This window comes from Astyanax mexicanus, chromosome 12 (assembly GCF_023375975.1).
Source record: "Astyanax mexicanus isolate ESR-SI-001 chromosome 12, AstMex3_surface, whole genome shotgun sequence".
In the NCBI taxonomy this organism is placed as follows: domain Eukaryota; kingdom Metazoa; phylum Chordata; class Actinopteri; order Characiformes; family Acestrorhamphidae; genus Astyanax; species Astyanax mexicanus.
In genome coordinates, this window is record NC_064419.1 from 16,644,360 (window position 1) to 16,669,606 (window position 25,247).

Genomic DNA, 25,247 nt, shown 5'->3' on the forward strand with positions numbered 1-25,247 from the left:
TTATAGTGCGGAAAATATGTTATTACTAGTACTACATTGTTTAGACAAATCATAAAACAGTATCTTGAAGATGTTCTGATGTGCACATCTAAGGTACGCACTGTATACCAGATAAATTTGAGGGACAACGGGAGCCTATATTTAATTCCCAGGAATTTTACTGCTGTATTTTGAGACTAAACACCAGGCAAAAACACATAAAATCTACAAAATACAGAAGATTCTTAAAATTTACCCAGTTGTAGATTGTAAAAGAGTAACATATAGAATATAATCAATATATTTGAAGCAAAATGTGCTCTCACTTTGTTTTGGAGAGTTTACTCCATATCTTGAGTAAATATTACGTAAACCGAACAGCTGAGACCCTCTAAAAAAAATTTCTTATTAAGTTACACCAAATTACATCTTTCCTATTTGCCCCTGACATAATGTATTTACATAATGGAAGCATGTGCCCCGCCCCTAGCTCACCATTAGTCTTCTTGCCTACCAGGGCTATCTTCCCTTAGGTATATTTTTATAATGATTGACTGTCTGGCCACAGTGTTGTAGGTCATAGGAGCAAGTTACCATGCATGACTTCATGCTGGCTGAGAACTGCAGTGCAGTAACTTTACAGTGTCTCTGCTCCAGTATTTTACTGTTCATTTACAGTGAAATTCTTACCTTATTAGCAACTGAAGACCCAATTTTTTTTGTCAATTACTATTGTTATTATACAGTTATATGCTGTAATTTTTCTCCACTCCACAGACAAATACTGTAATTCTACCTTTTTGCTGTTATCTTACTGTAAAATGTACAGAAAACATTTTGCAGTGTATGATATAGAATTGCAGCAGTTTATGGCCATTTTATGTGGCACAGTGATGTGATAAAATCACTTTAATATTGCTAATGGTCTCTTTAACATCTTTTATTCATCTCTTCTGAGATCTGAACTTTTTTGCAGAGCTGCTTCGAGACATCAATTGTAAAAAGTGCTATATAAATAAATTTGAAATTTAAAAAAAATAATTGAAATTTAGCTATCATTATTCTACATTAAACTACATAATTCCTTTAGCATGGTGTTAGTTTTACAATCACAGTGTATATCATGGCAAATATCCAAAGACATTCAGGAACAAATGAGAAAGAAAGTAATTGAGATATATCAGTCTGGAAAAGATTATAAAGCCATTTCTAAAGTTTTGGGAATCCAGTGAACCACAGTGAGAACATGGAACAGTGGTGAACCTTCCCAGGAGTGGCTGGCCAACCAACATTACCCTTAGAGTGCAGTGACGACTCATCCAAGAGGTCACAAAAGAGGCCTAAAAAGAGGGGAGAGACTTCAAGTTCTGCTTGTTTTAAGAAGCTACACGTCCTCTCTGATCAGTAGAGTCAATAAAGATAAAAAAGAAGAGTAATAGAAAGGTGAGATGTGGTGATGTTTCTCCCCTCAAAATCTTTGTTATTTTCATAACAACATATAAACGTAATGTCCTGTTTATTGACACTGTATAGACATAAGCATTAACTAATTGTTTTATGGTGGCATTAAATTCCATTTCTCATTTAATTCTAATCTAATATTGTTGATGCTGAGTTTAGAGTTAGAGCACACAAAGCTTTCAAAACACGCTTGTGCCTCATTTCCAGCAGACGCGTGATTTCAGTACAAGCCAATGACCTGACTGCTTTGTAAATGTAGTGTAGGAAATGTGCAAGCCAAGCAGGAGCATTCAGACTGAGGCAAGGGGCATGAGATCCAGCCAGCACCTGCTGCAGCCAGGCAGGCACACGCAGATGATCCCACACCTGGGCTCTGCTGGCCCCATTCAGATAAACATGGTGTTGATCTGGAATTTCTATTTAATATAATAGCTTGCATTACAATGGGAGAGTGTTGGGAACAACCTAATTCAGGATTAAACTCTAGTGTTTCTATAATTTGTAAAATTGAATATATGGGTCAATATCAAAACAACATAGCTTTTTAAATTTCATACAGTTCAATTCAATTCAATTCACAGCAGTTTTTTACAACAAAAGTTGTCACAAGGCAGCTTTACAGAGAAAACAGAGATGCCAATTACTGTAGTGACACAGTGACAAGGAAAAACTCCCTTTCATTAAGAGGAAGAAACCTTAGGAGGAACACACCAATTGTGAACATTGTGTAACACCAATTGTGCACCAATTGGTCTTAATCGGAATAGATACATTGTAACATATATAGAGAAATGTAAACCTTAATTTTTAAGCATTTTTCCTACATTTTATACATTTTCTGTGAAGTGAGTTTTTTTTTTTTTTACTTATTACGTTGAATACGTTTTAAATACAGGGGTTGGACAATGAAACTGAAACTAATTTATTGTGGCGACGGACAGTTCTGGTGGAAACAGGAGAGTTGAGGTGCACATTGAATTCTGCCGTGATTTGAGCAGCCGTGGTTTTATGTTTTTTGGATACAATCCGGGTTAGCACCCGAACATCCCTTTCAGACAGCTTCCTCTTGCATCCACAGTTAATCCTGTTGGATGTGGTTCGTCCTTCTTGGTGGTATTCTGACATTACCCTGGATACCGTGGCCCTTGATACATCACAGAGACTTGGTCACAGATGCGCCAACAAGATGTGCACCAACAATTTGTCCTCTTTTGAACTCTGGTATGTCACCCATAACGTTGTGTAAATTGCAATATTTTGAGCAAAACTGTGCTCTTACCCTGCTAATTGAACCTTCACACTCTGATCTTACTTGTGCAATGTGCAAACAATTTAATCCTATCCACTTTGTCATTTTTGCATAACTCCACCCTTTAAGAAAGTAAAGATTCATGTAGACATCATATTTTAACGTAAGCGCATATAGAGCTTCTTAGGTGTAATAAAATGTTCACCTCCAGAATTTAAATTGCCTGTGATGTAGATCTGATCGGCTATCTTTTGGACATGTCCACAACTGGTTCAGTTAGCAGAAGAGTTACTACACAGGTGCTACACAGGTACCTCACTACGATACCCAGAATGAATCTCAAACTTCAGACATCACGCACTCACTTGATCATATTACACAGCACACAGCCTTACCAGGAAGTCAATCACCAGAATATTGATCACACCTGTCCACCTCCCTATATATACACCCTCACTACATTTACTCCTCGCTGAGTCTTTAAGGTTTACCTCTCTACAAAGTGTTATTTCATTGCCTTGGTGATTCTCCATTACAGTGTAAACGAAGATGTCTTAACTTCTTCCAGGATTTTTCTTTTTCAATTCATGTGAGTTGGTCTCCTTCATTGCTGTTTTTGTTATGTTGGCTAATGCCACCTACATGTATTGCGCACATTCACGTTACGTTGTAATCCGAGTTGGCCATGCTCTCTCTGGGTGAGTACAGTAGGTGGCGCTCTCCATGCAACCTGTGGTGCTGCCTGACTTCACAAGTATCAGAGGTGTCTCTGACATCATGCACTCACACGATCACTAACACTGCACATGGCACTACTAGGAAGCTAATCACCAGAATATTGATCACACCTGTGCACCTCCCTATATGTACATCCTTGTTGCCTTCTCCTGTATGATCCTTGGACTGTTAACCGTGTATGGTATGTTTATTCTCTCTCGCTGCTGTTTACCAGTATTGACCCTGCTTATTTTGACTACCACTTGTATTTTTGCTATACTTAACAAACAGTTAAGTATCGGATTCTCATCTGCGCATCTAAGTCTTGTCCAGCCATGACAACTTGATACTGCCCTGCGGGAAAAAAATTAATAAAACACAGACAAAAAAATGAGACCAGCACGAACCAATCTAGCCGTTTTACATGAAGATGGAATTCTTGCTGGTCTAAGCTGTTTGTTTTAGCCGAGCGTTTACATTTTTTTTTGATGACCGGAAAAATATAAATCATGCAAAATACTTTTACATATTTTAAGATGTTTTTTTTTATCTTTCCCTGTGAATTTCCCATTTAGGGGAAAAGTTTAATGTGTGGAAAGTTTTCTTGCACTTTCTTTGCACAGAATTGTACCAAAATGGTTTGAGTTTAATTATTAGGATATTATGAGTAGATTAGTCAACCTAAATTATTATGGAAATGTGTGATATTACTTTTTAAAAGTGCAACATCCTCACAGCAATGCTGTTAAATATAGTAGATTATTTTTTTTATAAATTTAGGAAAAAACAATGAATGCTTTTGAAGTCCTAATACTTTTGTCCATATACAATGTCCTAAAAAAGTATTGGAACTGTGAGGCCAATTCCATTATTTCTGCTTGTAGACTTAAAACATTTGGGTTTTTTATTTAAAATATGATTATGAGAGGATTTGCAACTAAATATTGAATATTGTTCACTTTAATCTATTTTAAGTTTATCTGTTCCAATACTTTTGCTCATAAGAACAATGGGTGGGTTCAGGCACAGTGTTCTCAAGTCTCACGCTTTGAGCGTGTGACTCACGCACCTCAGCGAGTTCACACGCTCACACGCCACACATGGTATTTCTCAGGCTTGCCAATCCATCGGCTGTATATTATAATGTACTCTCGTTGAGCCAATCAGAATATAGATCGCTCTGTTGTTAGGCAGACCTAGTCAAAGAGGGTGGAGTTTCAGCCAGAGTGTCAGGCGCGAAGAACTGTCCGATTCGAAGGTTCTGAAACACACGTCGGTGAACAACTGAAGGATAGCGGCAGCAACACCCCCAATCTCACTCCCACCAAACTTCAAAACTTGAGAGCCCTGTTCAGGCAGAAGGTGCTGAATCTTCTGAACTGTGTATCAGACCCAGAATTTTTAATCTCATGTTCTTTTAATCTTTTAATATCAAACCCAAATGTCTTCAGTCTACATTAAAAAATGATGGAATTGACCTCACTGTTCCTATACCTGTGTTTTTGCTTACACACATGTGAACATCAGTGTGTGGTGTCTATATCACCATGCATTTGTTACTTGCATCAACAACACTCTATTGCTATAACTGTGTATCCTATACTGTGTTTAACTGCCAGTATCACCAGCAGTGGTATAGAATTTGTATCAATGAAATGAAAAAACAGTCATAAGAATTAGATACAGTTTGACAATTAGAGCTGTCAGCTGGCCAAGGCCATGACTACTCAACAATCCATTAAAATGCATGAACGGTTCTTGTCAAGGTTACAGTTTTTCTGGATTTTTTAACTCAATGACCACAACATATAACTTACACACCCTTGAACCAGTTCTGCTAAACTACAAGCAAAATTCCTGCTTTACACTCGAACAGCAGTTCTAAAACACACTTTTTCAAAACTCTACACACACAATTTTCTGCATTTGGCACAATTTCCATTAATAAAATCTCTTGTTTTTACAAGGAACTCACTGTTATTCAAAACTCAGAAATCAGAGATTTAGCAGAATGAAACAGAAGACAGGATGCAGCACAGTTTTTTGTTTACTGTAACTTTATACAGTAAATTCTTCTGTTGTTTTGTGTGTAAATCACTGCATCTTTGTGTTGGTTGCATCGTAAACTGTGTACATTGTTTTTGTTGGAAAAATAAAATATATTTTTACTGTTTATTTGTGTGTTCTGAGTATGAAAACAATATTATTAAATATTTTAAAACACACTTATGTATTTACTGTCTGTAGTAAGTGTAACACTGAACAAAAAATGACATTAAAAAGTCATTATGATGAATGGAGAATGGTGTTTTACACTGAGCACATCATATGATGGGTTCTGGGTGTCATCTGAACACAAAATAGCCTTTTGTGAAGAGAGAACACTGTTTTGAATGTAAAGTTTCATTTTGCAGGAGAATTGAAGGGTTTTACCCATTGTGTGCGTGTTTGTTGGATTTGTGAGTAGAGAGTAGAGAGAATATGAGGCATGTTTTTTTTAGAAAATGTGTGTAAACAATCCAGAACCTTTATTAGTCACTTGTCCACATATTTTTAAATTATAAAGCAAGAAGCAAAATGTGCCCCATAGCCATTTTTTGTGACACTGCAGTGTTGGTCTACAATAAAAATAATACTAATTTAAAATGATAAAAAGTATCATTAAAAGCTTCTTCTGTAAAAAAATCTAGACCATATACATTTTATTTCTGTCACAATATAAACACATCAATCAGTAGCCTATATTCTGTAGCATCTTTCTTTTGTGTTTGGCCATTATTCTTCTTCTCTCTGCTATGAGATGGAGGGGTGGCAGTGGGAGGGAAGCAATAAGCAGTTTGACCTTCAGTCCTTTTGCAGGTAAACCTATTTAACACCGCCTCAATCAAGTGCTCCCAGTGGTCAATACCTCTCGTAATTAGGGGCGGGAGAAATAATGTGCAGACCTTGAAAAATGAAAGCCAATTTCAGCAATTCCCTCTTTGATCCGACTGGAACGATTTACCTGCCAATGAGCTCCTTCAATAGGCTCATTTGTTCTAATGGCGTTCTCATGTTGGACGAATTAACGCTACATCTTGTTGAGGATGTCTGACAGGAAATGCGAGTCCGTGATGCGTATTTGACTCTAAAAGAGGAAGAAATCTATGGCGTCACATCCATGTCAAAAGTCGGGGGCGCAAAAATACCAGATGAAAAAAATTAACCAGCTCTCGAGCTTCATTTTTCTCCTCTCAATTTATTTTTGTCTTCTCGTATTCACAGTTTTCCTCGTGCGGCATACGAATTAACTGCTGCTGCTGTTGTTGTTGTTCGAGTGATTTATTTGCGCTCGAGTTTTGAAAGGGGTGGGTGGTTTTGACAGTTTGGGGGCGGGACAAGAGTCAAATCCCTCAGCAAATGATATTAGTTGATATATCCAGGGTTTGTAATGAACCGCCTACCTCCAAGAGCCAAAGGAGTAGGGTAGAGAAAGAAGAACATCAGGAGAGTTAGCTAACTAGCTATGCTAACATCCAAACAACTGGCTCTTGGGTGCTGTCTGCCCGAGTTTAGTACCTAGAGCGACCAGATCTTGTACAGTGCTTGAAGCTACCGCTGCTGAATGAGAGCCAGTAGCTCCAGGCACTAAACCCGGGCTAACCAGAGAGCTGGTTGTTTGGATTTTAGCATAGCCAGTTAGCTAACTCTTCTGTTGTCCATCTTTCTCCTTCCTCTGGCTCTTAGAGATTCGTTGGTCCGTCACAAACCCTGATATCAGATATCAGCCAATAGCATTTGCTAAAGGGACGTGACCTTGACTCCTTGACGCTAAAGGGACGTGACCGTGAAAAATGAGGCTCGAGAGCGATATTCTGTTCAGCGCGCACACAATTCTCCTTTTTTTTGCTTGCGAGCTTCACATTTGCACTCGTGAAAAGTTAATTTACACACAAAATAGTAAAAAATGCTGGTTAATTTTTTATCACCATTTTTTTTTACCCTTTTTTTATGTGACGCCATAGAAATCAGTTAAAGCAAAAGGCGACTAAATTCACAGTTAAACATTAGCTAGTAAAAGTGGTAAAAGTGAATATTTAGGAATAAGTGCTTTTTAGAGCGGAAAGCTATCACTGCTAACAGAATCTACAGCTTTTTTATTATCAAAACTGAAAAAAAAAAAAAGTATTAGCTATAAAACTAAAAATAAAAGGTTAATGGATTCTTTTTTTTTTTTTTGAGAAGAGTGAAATGTTAAACGAGTTCTGATCCATCCATAGGTTTGGTCTGAGAACAATTCACTTTCTCCGGCCTTTGCTCTTCCCTTAAACCCCGGCTGCGGAGGTGAGGCCGTAATTGAACCTGGTTTGGAGGTGACCACGAAAGCTAGGCATGCTCGCAGCAATTAACTGAAATGTCAGGCGCTTCTAATTCAAGTTATTCTGTCTGTGGTGGAAAGGGCTGCCTCCATGGGTCATTGGCTACCAATTTAAAATGGAAATTGACATCCATTTATTCCAATTTTCACTGTAGACTTCTCTAAAATGAGTCATGCCTTTTAACCTGACCGCAGAGCAGAAGAGCCGCGTGCTTTTCTCTCCTGGGTTTTAAACTGTTCTGGAACTTTTTTTTTTTTCCGCTAAGCGTGTGCTTTGTTTCAGGCTTTGTTCAGAACCTGTATGTTTTTAATGACGCTCATAACAGCAATAAACAGCATAGCTATCACTGGACAATATAACTTTTTAATTTTTTTCCTGCATTTGCATGTTTTTTAAACAAATGCATCTGGTAGCAATAAGGCAGCAAGCATAGAAAAACAATATCCATTACATTTTTCTTCTTTGCTCCTCCGCAATTGCCTAAATATGTTTAAATCAGCGGAATTGACCAAACGACCTTTATAGCGCAGGGAATTCTGTTTGTTAAAGAGAAGGTCTATTAGAGCTTTCTCTGAGCTTCATTAGAGACAACGTTTCTCCAGAAAAAAAAAAAATAAAAAATTACCATGGAAAGCATGCATCATTAAATATGGAAATTCATGAATTTTATTAGCAATCTACTAGATCTGAGCCGACACCAATAAAATCAAAGGAAGATATCATTTATTAAGGACGAGTTCATATTCGGTTAAATATGAGGAGTAATTTTCTCCTCTTTTTGATTAATTGCCGCTGGTGCATTGTTCAAAGACCCATGTTATATTTCAATGGCAGGAAATTGTTTATGCATTAAACTTTTAAACCATTCTCATTGCTCGCCGTTGCTCGGTCCCAAATGAAATGGTTATGATGTAAAACTATAAATTAATAAACACATTTGAAAGTGCAAAGAGAAAAGGCAAACCTATTTTTCATTACAGGGTTTTAATATTTCATTTACTCCGCAGACCTATTACAGCTCATCTCTCTCTTTCTCTCTCTCTCTCTCTGTCTCTCCCTCTATCTCGCTCTCTCTTTCTCCATGTTTTTGTCCTGTCCCTTAGTGAACAACACAGATCAGGATATTTAAATAATCTGATACAAAAATAGTATCAGTCTAGTATGTCAAATATCTCAGCATAAAATCAAACCAATAAAAAAACGCATTCATTTTAATGATTTGTATTTAGTACAATAACAGTGATCAATCTGTTCCTATCCTCAGTACACGTAACACAGAACGCCCGGCTCTAGGTCTGTTATATTCATGCGAGGATCAGTTCTTCAGGGGAACAGAGGAAGAGAATGGCGCGTAGAGAGGAAATGTGTTGATTGGTACTTGTTAAAGTATGATGTATGACTCTCTGGGAGAGACTACAGCTATCTGGAAGTTATTACACTCTCTCTTATTCCTGCACCAAAGTGAACTCTACATTACATTTTAAAGGAGAATGTCCAGCCCTTTAATATCTGAATATAAATGGAGTGGTTATTCTAGAATGAGTATATGATTTATTACAGATACTTTGTCAAATTAAGTATACTTGGAGGTCGGGAGTTGGACTGAGCCTCTGAAGTTTAGCACTGTAGCTCAATTCACACTTTGTTCACTACTGTACGGCGTCACTGAATGATTAATGTGGAAACGGAGGAGCGGTATGGTGCATACGTCAGATGGGTTATGCTCACTCAGGCACTGGGGGGTGATATGATGAAATGTCCTAATACTTAGCCAAAAAGCTCACAGCAAGTACACACATTTTCATACAAAAAATATATAGTACCATATTTTTTGCACTATAAGGCGCAATTAAAATCCTTTAATTTTCCCAAAAATCACCAGTGCGTCTTATAGGGATGCAACGGTACAGTGTGGCCACGGTTCGGTTCATATCGCGGTTCTTGGGCCACGGTATCGGTTCAGTTTCGATATATATATATATATATATATATATATATATATATATATATATATATATATATATTAGAGCTTAGATTTTCTGCACGAATCCAGGAAATAGACTGTGAAATAAGCATCTGTTTTTTAATGCTATTTTTATTTTATATAAAGCTCCGGCATGATAATCACAATACAACTATTAAGTAACTAAGTATTATCATTAACAAAAACGAACAAAATAACAAAAACTGAAGAAAAAAAATTTCGTTAACTGATACTAATAAAAAAGGTAACTAACTGGAACTGTACTGAGATTATAAAACTAACTAAAAAGAAATGAAACTACTAATAGAATACCCTTTGTTTTTGTGTTTGTTAAATTATTTATAAGCGCTGTTTCCACTCCAGCAGTTTTACAGCAGGCAGTGTTGTGCCGAACGTGCTTGCGAAGTGGAGTCAGATTCTGCGGGGAGTCACATTCGGCACAACAGCGGCGGCACCTCGCGGTCTGTGGCGTTAGTTCTTCTCTAAAAAACAATTAAAACTAACTGAATTGGATGAGAAAAGGTGAAAACTTAATAAAATTAAACTATAATGAAACATTTAAAACTATTATAACCTTAAGTAACAAATCAAACTGTTTAAAAAAAAGTCACCAGTTAGAATGTTATAATCAGGCAGCTCTGGGCTTGGGCGAGCTTTATACAGGAGTTTCAGTTTAGTTCTCCAGCACCAAGACTGAAGCAGTTTTAGCATTACCCACTAACTGTGCTAAGCGCTAGCTCTTTCGCTGCTCAGAGGTGAGTATTATCGGCCTGTAGCCTGCTGCAAACCCCGGCTAGCACTGCTGGAGCAGCATTAGCATTAGCCGTTGACTAACTCCTTCACTGTTCAGAGATGAGTATTATCGGCTTGAAGTCTGAGTGTTTACTGTGTTAAAGCAAGCTAAATGGGATGAACCGCTAGCTAATTCCTCCATGGTTTACCAGAACACTCAGGGTTCCTCAGTGCAGCACTGTCAGGTGGCATTTACTGTTAGCTGTTGATGCTAATGCTGCTGCACCCAACCTTAATCCAAAATCTGTTTTTCAGGAGAGAAATCTGTGTAGATTATTATCCGACACTCGGTATACTTATAAGAAAATGTTTTTCTAAGAATTTTTTGGTTTGCTTAGCTTAGCTTTACTTAACTTTGTTATTCCCCACCACCCAGTGGCGCGATCTGATATATTAGAAGGAAAACATGGCAACACCCCTGTTCTTTACTAGTGTTGCATAATGCACCCTGCGTATAAAAATAAAAATAGATGTTCATTGATAATGCACATTATAATCCGGTAATATTTAAATTAGGGCTGAACTGTAATGCAGCCAAGTTGTAGCTGTGAAATTCTTCAAATGTCTGTGTTTTGTATTTTCACTGACTGATTGATTGATTGATTGATTGATTGATTGATTGATTGATTGATTGATTGATTTAACAACAATAGCTTTTTATTAGAATTGAATCATATTTGCTTTTTAAATCTGCAGAATTATTAGAAATGTTTGCTACAAATATGATCAAAATCTATAACCTTCCTAAATCTATAACACAAACTATTGCAAGTCAAATGGGAAAAAAAACATATTTTATATTTTACATGTTTTTTAATTTATTTATTCAGTATTATTTATTAAACTTTTTGCAGTATGTATAAATTTAGCATTTTTATATGTTTTGGATTGTCTGCAGTTTAGTCAATAAATATGAAAAATGTGTATATTTGATGAATATCTGATTTTGTGATTTTGTGTAAAAATATAGTTTTATGCTTACTGCCTGAGTCAGTCTTTATTATAAGAATAGATATGGCTTTTTCTGAAAGGTTGAGTGCAAATTTCTGATTTATGATGAATGTCATGCTTTTTTTATATGGTGCGGTTCTAAAGATATAAATTACCTTCTACAAAGAACCATTTCCAGCACAGACAACACTAAATTAATAAAATGTAGAAATTCCCAAAAATAATAATGCAAAAATTCATTTCCAGTTGGAAAAGAAGTAAAATCAGTATCATTCTAAGAATTAAATATTTGAAAAAGAATTCAGCTGACATTTCCTAAGCTACTCAGTGAAGTGTTGTTGTCATTTATCAGGTTTGTAAATAGCCTGACTAATTATCACATGCCAGGATTGTTCTCCCTTCAGCAACGGCACACGTCTCCAGTTCCCTCCTAATAAAACCCTTCAGCAACTATTCATCGCCTTCAGAGAGCCGGAGTATGGTGATGGAGTGGGGTGAGAGGAGCGGTGATGGGGTCTTATCTGTGTCTGCTGGGTAATGGCACAGCTCTGAAGTCTGGTGACAGTAGACAGGTGTTCTCTTTACCTCTCAGCATCGCCGTGTCAACCAGCGCGGGAGGCCTTTGTACTTCTAAAATACACTGACGTTCAACAGAGTAAAATACAACTGCAGAGAAAGTGGAAAAACAGGGAGATTCCACCATTTTGGCTTTTTGCTTTCTCTATTCTTTTCTCTCTTCTCCCTGGCGTTTCTCCGAGCTTCTCTCCGTCTAGCTCTCTAACTATCACTCTCTCCATTCCGCGCCTGTTGGGGTATGTGCCACGTCTCCCCCAATGAGGCAGGTTCTTGTCTTTCTAATGAGACGGTGCTGGTTGGTCGGAGTGTGTTGTTGAGGATTTGTGTTACAAAATCCCTCAGTGCTGCATTTATATTTTATATTTTGTGTTTCACACAATATTAACAGCTGCGATTTGTTTCCACCATCTGCAAGCGATTACTCTGAGTTTATTTGGCTTTGTAATAATGGCGTGTTTTCGTCGTCACGTCTCTCTGACAGGTGTTGAGGCTTTTGCTCAGGAGATTCGTGGAGCCGAGATACTGCTGCATTATTCAGCCGCGCTCGTGCAAACAATGCGCGCTAACAAACACACTCGCGCCTTTAGACCTCGCTCTGCGCTCTCTCTTTATTTTAAAGCAACTTTTTCCTCTACGAGTCTCTCTCCTGAGCTTCCCCTTCTCCTCGCTCTCTCTTTCTAACGACCGCCTCTTTACCTTGCCTTTTTTCCACTCTTTTACTCTTTATCTCCCTTCCACACACCGTTCCCTCTCTCTTTTTTGCCCTTCTCCAGCTCACCCCAGTCATCAGCTGGCAATTCTGCCTCTCTCTAATACCATCATGGTGATATTTGTCCTCCTTAACCGTTCATTTGTTCGCTATCTCTCGCTCTCTATCTCTCTCTCTAATTTTCCTTTTTCTCTCTCTCTCTCTGTCTCTGCGGTGACCTTCTCTCCTTCACCTTCTCTTGTACATGCCTTTCTCCTCTGTGCCTGACTTCCTCGTTTACAGCTCCCTCATCCAGTTTTCGCTATAATAACTTAACACTTCACATCGCATTAGTCCGTGTCCCCACAACAAGGCAGCCTGACCTACCGAGTCAAAGAGCGCACTCCGCCATTCGGCCCGTGGTAGCTATTTATCAAGTCAGCCCGGGGCTAACTGTGATTCAGCCCAGAATAAACAACAGACACAGCGACCTGGAGCTACTTTACCACAGTAAATGCCACTGGAGCTACGGCAAACAACCTGGGTCACATGCAAATCTACGTTTCTGTAACTGCATCGCAGACACAGAGAGACTGCAAGGCTTTCTGAATGTTCAGAAAGCACTAACATGAAGGAATATTGATTTATTTAGGCTTTAAGCTCTTCAAATTTGAGAAACTAAAAGATTTTTTTAGTTCATTGGCATGGTTCATATTTAAAAGTGAAATGTTTCATGTTATAATGTTTATTATAAGGCGCACTATAAATGAACATCTATTTTCTGGTCTATTTTCATACATAAGCCTTTATTATGCATTATGTGACATAAATTAAGAATAAACAAGTAAGTAAGTAAGTAATAAAACAGGTGTGTGGCCATTTTTTGTTTACTTGTGTGGCCAAGTAAACAAACAAAAAAAAAAATCTTGCAAAGGATGTTAATCTACACTGATTTTTCTTCTCTTTCTTTTGGTGAATGAAGCACTTCTGTTTATTTACAGTAAGTAAAGTTTGAATTCCAGTATTTTATCCAAGGGTGAGTGCTAGCCGCGGTTAGCCAGTCCCAGTTAGCAGTGCTAGCCAGCCACGGTTATCAGTGCTAGCCAGCCACGGTTATCAGTGCTACCCAGTCAGCCCGGGGCTAATTGTGATTCAGCCCAGAATAAACACCAGACACAGAGACCTGGAGCTACTTTACCGCAGTAAATGCCACTGGAGCTACGGCAAACAACCTGGGTCACATGCAAATCTTCGTTTCTGCAAGACATAGAGAGACTGCAAAGCTTTCTGAATGTTCAGAAGGCACTAACATGGAGGAACACTGATTATATTTAAGCTCTTCAGATTTGAGAAACTAAAAGATGGGTTTTTGCCATGCATGGTCCATTGGCATGGTTCATATGTTTCGGTGCACCGTATTATAAGACGCACTATAAATGAGCGTCTATGTTCTGGTCTTTTTTTCATACATAAGGCGCATTATTTGACATCAGTAAGAAGGCATACTTGAAGTAAACAAAGTTGTTGCCATGTTTCCATGTTTTTTTCTAATTCACCAGGTCTCACCGCAGGGGGGTGGTGCCTAAAGCCCTATCCAGACTGAATTATATTCCCAGTGGTATGTCTGTGAAAATTATTTCACACTTCTACTCAGTGATAAAACTCTTGCAGTCCGGACTGCAATAAAAAAAAAATAAAAACAGGAGGAGCAGCAAGTTTTTTTGGCTTTCTTGGTCACATGACATCATGATCAGTAGCTCCTCCATTTCCACTCGCTGTTGTGTTTACGTAGATCTCTGTGGAAAGCGCACCCAAAGTGTAATTACAGTGAGTGGCAGTGGACAAATAGCTATTTTATTAAACGTGAGGTGATAAAAAAAACTCAGATATGTGCGTCCGTATGGGATTAAAATGATCACAGAGGACCACAGAGTTCAGCGAAAAACAGTAGGTAATTCAGCCTGTAATTTTCTCAGAGGATGCCTGAGAAAAAAATAAAAACACATACATGGTCGTTTCGGACAGGAATAAAATTACAGAGGACTGCCAATAAAGGAGAAAATTGCCCCAGGACCCCCTGAGAAACTAGTCTTGTCCAGATAGGGTGTAACTAAACAAAACTGTAATTCTTTAAAAAAAAAAAAAAAAAAAATATATATATATATATATATATATATATATATATATATATATATATATATATATATATATATATATATATATATATTAAAGTCAACCAAGTGCTGGATGTTAGTAGATAGTAAGCTTAAAATTATCATATTTTGTCCAAGGGTGAGTGCTAGGCGGGTTAGCAGCACTGAGCCATTCATGATTAGCAGTGCCAGCCAGCCCCGGTTAGCATTGCCAGCCAGTCGCAGTTAGCATTGCTAGCCAGCTGAGGTTAGCTTAGCTCCTATAACCAAGGGCACTATCAGCTTGTTTTATGGTAAACCAGCAGACTACAGTCCAATATACTCACCTCTATACATCGAAAGAGCACTGAGGTTAGCGGCTAATGCTAATACCACTGTATTATAGCCTCAGTGATGGAGAAACTTCACTGAAACTCCTGTATAAAGCTGTACTTTAGCAGAGTGGCTTTTCTGCTCCTTACAACCTGACTGGTAGAATTCTTACATAAGGTGCACTGGATTATAAGGAGCACTGATTATTTTTGGGAAAATTTAAAGATTTGAAATATATGAAAGACTAAACTCAACAAACACAAACAGAAAAAGAACAGAAAGAAAAAAGGATCTGTAGTTTAAGAATGAATAAACATTAATTATAAACCCTCCAACAAACAGGTAGGAGGCCTTACATCTAGCATATGAGATATAGAATAAAAAGAAAAGAAGATGTCACAGCCGCTGATGTCGGAGCCTTAGGAGGTCATTAGGAGACCATTGACCTCGCTGGTGCAGCCCCTCCACCAGGCCACCCACTGGCATGATGTCATACTTCACATGTCAGAGCTCATCAGCGCCCGGCCGGCCAGTGGAGACGAGCAGGCGGCGCGGCACAGAACAGGAGGATGCCATTATGACAAAGACAACGTGTTAATATCAGCCATGCCGCCTCTGACAACAGGCCCCGAGATACAGTGCGTCACCATCAAAATATGACCACATGCCAGGATTTCTGCAGTTAATGGGTTATTCAATAGCTTGATGAGACGTGATAATAGGAGGATTTTTCTCATTTCGTCCTAATTTTGTCCTAATCAATTTTCATTATTGTAGTGGATCTCTCCCAGAATGTATAACAGTGCGTAGCAGCTTTGGAGGACAAAGGCCAGGACACGACTCATACCTGAATCCTAATCACACATCCCATCATTACAGATCTCAGCGGTTAATAAAAATACACCACTATCAAAGAGCCAATTATTGGGATAAGGGACAAACATTTGAGAATAGCCCACTTCTTTTTCTCTCTTTATATATATATATATATATATATATATATATATATATATATATATATATATATATATATATATATGTTGATCAGAAGATCGCTGGTTCGAATCCTGTTCATGCAGCTTGCCATCAGCTGCTGGAGCCCTGAGAGAGTTGGCCTTGCTCTCTCTGGGTGGGTAGATGGCGCTCTCTCCCCAGATCACCCCAAAGGGTGAAACATAACCTGTAATAAAGAAACTGGTAAAAATATATATATATATATATATATATTTCAGTTTACTAATCCTTTATCTAAATATAAAAGTAGCATTGAAACAACGTGTATTACTGCTATCACTATCACGGTATTATATCACATATCTGGACACTTAAAAAAAAACACACAATAGGGCATTAAAAAAAACTTAAACGTTTTAAAAGTGGAGCTCTTGGGGGCTAAGTGTTGATCAGAAGATCGCTGGTTCGAATCCTGTTCATGTAGCTTGCCATCAGCTGCTGGAGCCCTGAGAGAGCACAATTGGCCTTGCTCTCTCTGGGTGGGTAGATGGCGCTCTCTCTCCCCACATCACTCCAAAGAGTGATGTCACTCAGCACAAGGCTGTGTCTGTGAGCGGATGTATCAAATCAGAGTCGCTGCGCTTTCCTCCGAGCGCACTGAGATGCTACTCAGTAATGCTACATTAGCAGAGACGGAGGTTGACTTCACATGTATCGGAGGAGGCATGTGCCACTAAACCGTGCAGGGCAGTAGATCATGGTTTTGATAATGCTAGTTTTGATATTCATGTGGTGTCAGAAAATCTTACAGCACCTCATACCTCTTTCTGCTGGCAACTTGGAGATGGAGATGTGGATTTCATTTTCCAGCAGGACTGTGCACACTGCCCACACTGCCAAAAGTACCAACTGGTCTCATATAATATTTTAATTTTAATAAACGCTTAAAATATAGCACTCTGTGTTTAATACATCTATATAATATATGAGTTTCACATTTGAACTTTTTAATAATATTAAATTATTTTAGATAGTACTAGTACATACTTACATACATAGATTATTAGACACTTTATTGATCCTGAAGGAAACATAGAGAAGAACATTTGGCCCATGCAGTGATTCAACCCAATGTACATGTGGGTTTCCAGTGTTAACGCAGACATCTGAGCTATCCAGCTGAAAATAACAAGACACTCAACACACATACTCCTAAATGTAATGTATTGGAAACTCAACACCCCATCATTTTGATGTACTGATCCTAGAATCACACCTGCAGAGAATTTAAAGTTACAGCTAAAAACATGGTAAAATTAACCCAAGACTTAACCCATAACTTACCCTCATTTGCCACTTGTGTTAACTACATTGTCAGATGTTTTAGTGGAAAGTGCTCACGATTAACATGGAAACTCCAATGTTTATTAGACAATTCGGACATATCATGAAAGTTAAGTCTCCAAATTGTGCTTCATAGTGAGTGAGGTTATGTTTTTAAGTCATGTCATCTCTCTCTCTCTCTCTCTCTCTCTCTCTCTCTCTCTCTCTCTTTCTCTCTCTCTCTTTCTCTACAGTGTGATTGTCTACACATGTCTGTATGTGACTGTCTGGCTCCCTGGTGTAATGGAGGGGACTCCGGGGCCGGCAGCCTTGAATCCAACATTTAAACTCATTTGTAGTCAGTGTCACTCCCCCTGTGCAGCGGTGCAGAGCAACAGGCCCAGCCTGAACCAGTGCTCCTCACTTCAAATTCAGTACAGGGGAACACGGTGTACACACACACACACACACACACACACACACACACACAGTGTCATGGTTTAGGAGTTTCAATACCCAATAAAGTGTGATTGGGATTTGGAGTTTGAGACTCCATTCAAGGCGACTGAATTTTAATCTTCTACATATTTGAGGAATTATCTACATAACTGTGTATTTCATAGTTGAGCTTTCTGCATTTGTTGTGGCACACCTGATAATTTTCATGATTTTCCTTTAGAAATCATTGGTTGTTAGAATTAGCAATTTCAGTTAAATACATCATATAGCAGATATGATGTGATATTTGAGAAGTGAAATGAAGTGTATAGGATGTACAGAAAGTGAGAAATAAATCCTTAAACACCCTTGTTGTCTCCTAAATGTTGAAAAATACAGGACTACAGTCTGTAACTATAGAACTATAAATTCTCCTATATGATCAGAGGAGAGAGGTAAGAGGTATATATACAATGTTTTGTATGATGTCTAAGTATGATGTGTGTGTACAATGTTTGCGTATGATGTCTGTGTATAAGGTATGTTTACGATGTCTGTGTATGATGTGTGTGTACAATGTTTGCGTATGATGTCTGTGTATAAGGTATGTTTACGATGTCTGTGTATGATTTGTGTGTGCAATGTTCGTGTATGATGTCAGTGTATAAGGTATGTGTACATCATACAATGTCTGAGTCTGAGTATGATGTGTGTGTACAGTGTGTGTGATGTCTGTATGTGATATTTGTGTATGATGTGTGTGCGCAATGTGTGTGATATTTGTGTATGATGTGTGTGTGCAATGTGTGTGATATTTGTGTATGATGTGTGAGTATGTTGTATGTGTACAATGTTTGTGTATGGTGTCTGTGTTTGATGTTTTTGTACTGTCTATGTATGATGTAAATGTACAATGTTTGTGTACAGTGTATGTGTATGATATCTGTGTATGTTGTATGTGTACAGTGTGTGATATTTGTGTATGAGGTGTGTGTACAATGTGTGTGATATTTGTGTATGATGTGTGTGTATGATGTGTGTGTGAAATGGGTGTGATATTTGTGTATTTACATTTACATTTACATTTACGGTATTTAGCAGACGCCCTTATCCAGAGCGACTTACAACAGTACTTCAAAGTTACTTAAGATATCCAAAGCTAGTTTGTAGACTAGGATCAAGAGATACATAGAACTTAATCATGTTAAGAACCCTAGGAACACTTTATTTATTTATTTTATTGTGTATGATGTGTGTGTATGTTGTGTGTGTACAATGTGTGTATGGTGTCTGTGTATGATGTTTTGTACTGTCTATGTATGATGTATATGTACAATGTTTGTGTAGAGTGTATGTGTATGATATCTGTGTATGTTGTCTGTGTACAGTGTGTGATATTTGTGTATGAGGTGTGTGTATGTCGTGTGTGATATTTGTGTATGATGTGTGTGTGCAATGTGTGTGTATGGTGTCTGTGTATGTTTTGTACTGTCTATGTATGATGTATATGTACAATGTTTGTGTAGAGTGTATGTGTATGATATCTGTGTATGTTGTCTGTGTACAGTGTGTGATATTTGTGTATGAGGTGTGTGTATGTCGTGTGTGATATTTGTGTATGATGTGTGTGTGCAATGTGTGTGATATTTGTGTATGATGTGTAAGTATGTTGTGTGTGTCCAATGTTTGTTTGGTGTCTGTGTATGATGTTTTGTACTGTCTATGTATGCTGTATATGTACAATGTTTGTGTAGAGTGTATGTATATGATATCTGTGTATGTTGTCTGTGTACAGTGTGTGATATTTGTGTATGAGGTGTGTGTTATTGTGTGTGTGCAATGTGTGTGATATTTGTGTATGATGTGTGTATAATGTGTGTGTGCAATATGTGTGATATTTGTGTATGATGTGTGTGGGCAATGTGTGTGACATTTGTGTATGATGTGTAAGTATGTTGTGTGTGTCCAATGTTTGTGTATGGTGTCTGTGTATGATGTTTTGTACTGTCTATGTATGATGTATATGTACAATGTTTGTGTAGAGTGTATGTGTATGATATCTGTGTATGTTGTCTGTGTACAGTGTGTGATATTTGTGTATGAGGTGTGTGTATGTTGTGTGTGTACAATGTGTGTGTATGGTGTCTGTGTATGATGTTTTGTACTGTCTATGTATGATGTATATGTACAATGTTTGTGTACAGTGTATGTGTATGATATCTGTGTATGTTGTCTGTGTACAATGTGTGTGATATTTGTGTATGAGGTGTGTGTATGTTGTGTGTGTACAATGTGTGTGATATTTGTGTATGAGGTGTGTGTACAATGTGTGTGATATCTGTATATGATGTGTGAGTATGTTGTGTGTGTACAATGTGTGTGTGATATTTGTGTATGAGGTGTGTGTATGTTGTGTGTGTACAATGTGTGTGATATTTGTGTATGAGGTGTGTGTACAATGTGTGTGATATCTGTATATGATGTGTGAGTATGTTGTGGGTGTACAATGTGTGTGTGATATTTGTGTATGATGTGTGTGTATGTTGTGTGTACACAATATGTGTGTGATATTTGTGTACGAGGTGTGTGTACAATGTGTGTGTATGATGTTTGTGTAGGATGTCTGGGTATGATGTTTGTGTGTACGTCGTCTCTGTATAATGTGTGTATGTAGTGTGTGTACAATGTGTGTGTGATATTTGTGTATGATGTGTGTGTACATTGTGTGTGTATGATGTTTGTGTAGGATGACTGGGTATATACTGTATGTAGTGTGTGTACGATGTGTGTGATATTTGTGTATGCTGTGTGTGTATACGATGTGTGTGTGTGTGTAGCTGAAGTGTGTGTGTACGCAGACGTGATTGGCTGCTCTCGGGGGAGCTGCTCTGCTCTGTGTCTGCTTCCCGGTCGTGTCTGGGAGCTCAGGTTGTGGAGGCTCCAGGATCAGGTTGCCTCTGTAGTCGTTGTCGCTTGCGTGGACTTGGCTAATTTATCTCGCTAATGGCAGCCGGCTCAGTTGAGCACTATGACTGCGATATTCTTTTTTTTTTTTTTTTTTGTCGTCGTTCTTTTTTTTTCGGCACGGCTGCAGTTTCACCCTTTTCATACCCTTGATCTAATGCAATTAACATTATCATTCTTAAGGCGAGGCGGTTCCGTCTCCCTCCGAGTTCTGCAACCCTGAATAGTTTAATGAGCCAAGCTGTCACTAGTCTTATCTGTGCATGAGTTCCCTGTACAGCATGAGATGCAAATAAACGGAAATTACATTAATAGCCTTATGCTTTCAAAACACAAATACGCAGATTCTTTAGCCACATTTCCAAGTGTCTAGACTGAAAGCAGAACTTAATGAACTTAATGAAAAAAACATGAGCTTCTGACTTTGTCAAAATAGCTCGTGCTGGTTGTTTGACTCTTCGTTTGCAGCTAGCATCGCTACAAGTCTCCTAAAATTTCACTGCACTGCAACCATTTAACATGCTCACTGTGCTGCTGCTCACAGATTGCATCGAGTTTCTCTGGGCTTTAAACCATTTCATGGAACGTGATACTGAGCGTTTCAAGACAATGGTAAGTAAAGGATTCCAAGACTCATTCAAAGTCAAAGAAGGAACGTCCAGAAGATACACGAGTATCTGCTTCTGTATAATATCATTTTAAATGTGAGAGAAAAAAATACTTTTTATGTATATATAAGTATGCAGTGCTTTAAAAAGCATTTTTTTAAATAATTTCTTCTGTTCACTCATGGGAAGATTCACCACTGATTCAGGTCTTCTCCCTTTGTGGATAATGTCTGTCTTTGTGGTTTGCTGGATTCCCAGGGCGTTATCACTGGCTGTAATCCCCTCTCTAGACTTGTAAATTTAGTGAATTTAGTGAATTCAGTTTTACATCTGTATTTAAATCTCTTTAGGACCTGCCGTCATGTGCTGCCTTTTGAGACCTTTTAGCCATCTTGCCTGAAAGGTTCTGGTTGTGGCTGGTAGTGAGTTTATTAAAATGGATTTAAATGTATTTATAAAGCCGAATTAGCTTCAGAAACAACTACAGAATTTATAGTTTTAAATGTTTTTAAGCATATTGTATGTTAGCATATAGGTAGTTCAAAGAACAGTTTGAAATGTTTTTGTATTTGTGTATTTTAATTTGGCACATATGATACTGATAAAGGCTGATAAAGTTGAAAACAAAGTTAGAATAAGAGTTCGGCTAGTTTTCGTCTACTTTATAGTTCTGTATACCACACATCAGTGAACATGTATTTTCTGGTCTATTTTCATACATAAGGTTCACAGGATTATAAACCACATTATGTGACACTAGTAAAGAACAGGGGCGTCGCCATGTTTTGCTTCTAGTTCAGCAGATCATGTTGGTCTAGCGGTTAGCGGCTAATGGCACCCGACAGTGCTATACTGAGGAACCCTGAGTGTTGCAGTAAGCTCTGCTAGTACTGCTAGCACTGCTTAAGCAGCATTAGTTGCTAACTGCAGCACTAGCTTTTTTACCATTCAGGGGAGAGTATATCAGTCTGTAGTCTGCGCATTTACAGTATTAAACAAGCTACGTGGGACGAACCGCTAGATAATATCACCGGAATACTCAGGGTTCCTCATTGTAGCACTGTCAGGCACCATTAGCTGCTAACCACAAGACCGACATGATCTGCTGAATTAGAAGGAAAACATGGCGGCTCCCCTGTTCTTTACTAGTGTCGCTTAATGCGGCTTATTATCCGGTGCGCCTTATTTATGAAAATAGACCAGAAATAGACGCTCATTATAGAACTACAAAATAGACAAAAACTAGCCTGGTGCTCTCATTCATGATATGAAATTGCTACCAAACTCTATAAACATTCTAATATTCAGTTTAAACATTCTAAACTTCCTTAGCCTTAGTTCCATATTTGCAAAATTAAAATACACAAATACAAAAAATATTTCTTACTGTTCTTTAAACTAGTTTTATCATACAATATACTGAAAAACATTTAAAAATGTAAGACCTGTAGTTGTTTCTGTACATTCTACTAAATCTATGAATTAAATACAACTCACTACCAGCCACAATCAGAACCTGTCAGGCAAGATGGCTAGAAGGTAATCTCCTTTCACCCTGTTATACATATTTATAGAAATAGGTGTGCCAGGATTAGGTAGAGGAACAGTTCAGGGTCAGGATATGTACAGCTTTGAAAGAAAAATAAGAGACTTAAAAATTATGAGTTTCTTTGATTTTACCAAATTGAAAACCTCTAGAATATAATCAAGAGGACAATGGATGATCACAAGCCATCAAACCAAGTTGAACTGCTTGAATTCTTGCACCAGAAGTAAAAGGCATAAAGTGATCCAAAAGCAGTGTGTAAGACTGGTGGAGGAGAACATGCCAAGATGCATGAAAACTGTGATTAAAACCCAGGGTTTTTAATTTCTGAACTCTTTGAACTTTATAAATATGAACTTGTTTTTTTTTTTTTTGTATTATTTGAGGTCTGAAAGCTCTGCATCTTTTTCTATTATTATTTTTTTTTTATTTCAGCCATTTCTCATTTTCTGCAAATAATTGCTCTAAATGAATTTTGGAATTTGGGAGAAATGTTGAATGTGGTCTGTAGTTTATAGCATAAAACAACAATGTTCATTTTACTCAAACATATACTGTAACTATAAATAGCAAAATTGAAAAAAAAAAAAACTGATTCAGAAATTGATTCAGTGGTCTCTTAATTTTTTCCAGAGCTGTACATATGTCACTTGCTGATTTCTTGGTAAAAAAAAAAAAAAGATGTAAAAATGAAGTCATCTCCTCTGTGTATGGTAAAAAATGTCTCTCTCATTCTAGCTCAGTTTTTCATCAAAGCGTAATCCAGTGACTCGGGGCATTAAACAGTTAAAAGTGCTGGAGGCTCTCGGCGAGAGTTTCCAGAGTGGCAGGGGTCTGCTCCCGGCGGAGGAGTTCTTGAAGCGACCCCGGCTTGATCTCTTCTCCGCGGAAGGTCGTTGCCACACAAATGAAGAACATGAGAAGTGGTGCGGGGCCTCTAATCAAGTCCTCCGACTGCGCTCGCTGGGAGCAATTAAGTCTCCTCCGCTCCCCTGATTCCACGTAAGTAACTGGATATGGCCCATCGACATTATGAATCAGAGGGGCTTTACAAGACGAGTAGATGGGCCAGACCAGCCGCCCTAATAGGCCGTTTTAAAAGTCTTTCGATTGAGGAGAGCATGAATTTGCACTCCGTAATCTAAAGAGCACGTTCCAGGCCAGTTCTGCGACGCGGGAGATCACTGGCCGAGACGTAAAAATCGAAGGGCTGCCTTCACGTGTCCTGACATAAGTGGCCTGCGTTATGCCGGTGACACAATCAGGGCTGACAGGACAGTGGAGATAAAAATCTGACGGTGGGTTGGATATTGTGTGGCACGGATTGCGTGCTGGCATCGAGTCACGGCCCCGCTGTGGGTCCTCACCGCAGAAATTCATTACCGTCGCCACGCGCCTGACACAAATGAAGTCCGAGCACTTTCCGTCCACCTTCTCAAACCACAATACTTCATCATCAGCCATCTTACATCTGCTTCTGTGTCAGACAGTGAGCTGCAAAAAAAAAAAAAAAAAAAAAAGGAAAGAAGGAGTGGACCGGACGGGACGGCAGTGAAGGAGATGCTCTGAATGGGCTGTTTGGGTCGGCCCAAGCTTTCATCAGGTTCATCAGCACTGTTTACTGAAGGGGTGGAGACAAATAAGAAAAGAATGCTGAACCGCAGCTTTACTGTAGACGTGCTGTCCATACAATGAAAAAAAACTAAGAAGAAGAAATTAAGAAGATTTCTGCTTTCAATCCCATAAAGAAAATATATCTAAAAAATTTATTCTTCTGTCTGTTACTTTATGTCCATAGGGATTAACATGGCCTATATGCAGTACGATCCCTGGCTTTAATATACTGTTCAATTATAAAAAAAAACAAAAAAAAAAACACAACAAAAAAAAAAATGGGATTCACTAAATCTATCCATTTATTATGTTGATAAACGTTTATAAATAAGATACTTTTTAAGGGTTCCAAAGGGACTAAGGCATGTAAGGCACTAAGTTTGTTGGTTCAAATCTAGGATCATTCTGCTTGTCATCAGCAGCCAGAGTCAGAGAGAGAGCACATTTGGTCATGTTCTCTTCCCTCATCACTGCCAAGGTGATGTCAGGTCAGAACAAACCAATGTTTAATAGTTTTGAAATCATAGTTATAGTTAGATTTTATTTCATTACATTTTTATTAGTTTTATTATTAGTCGTA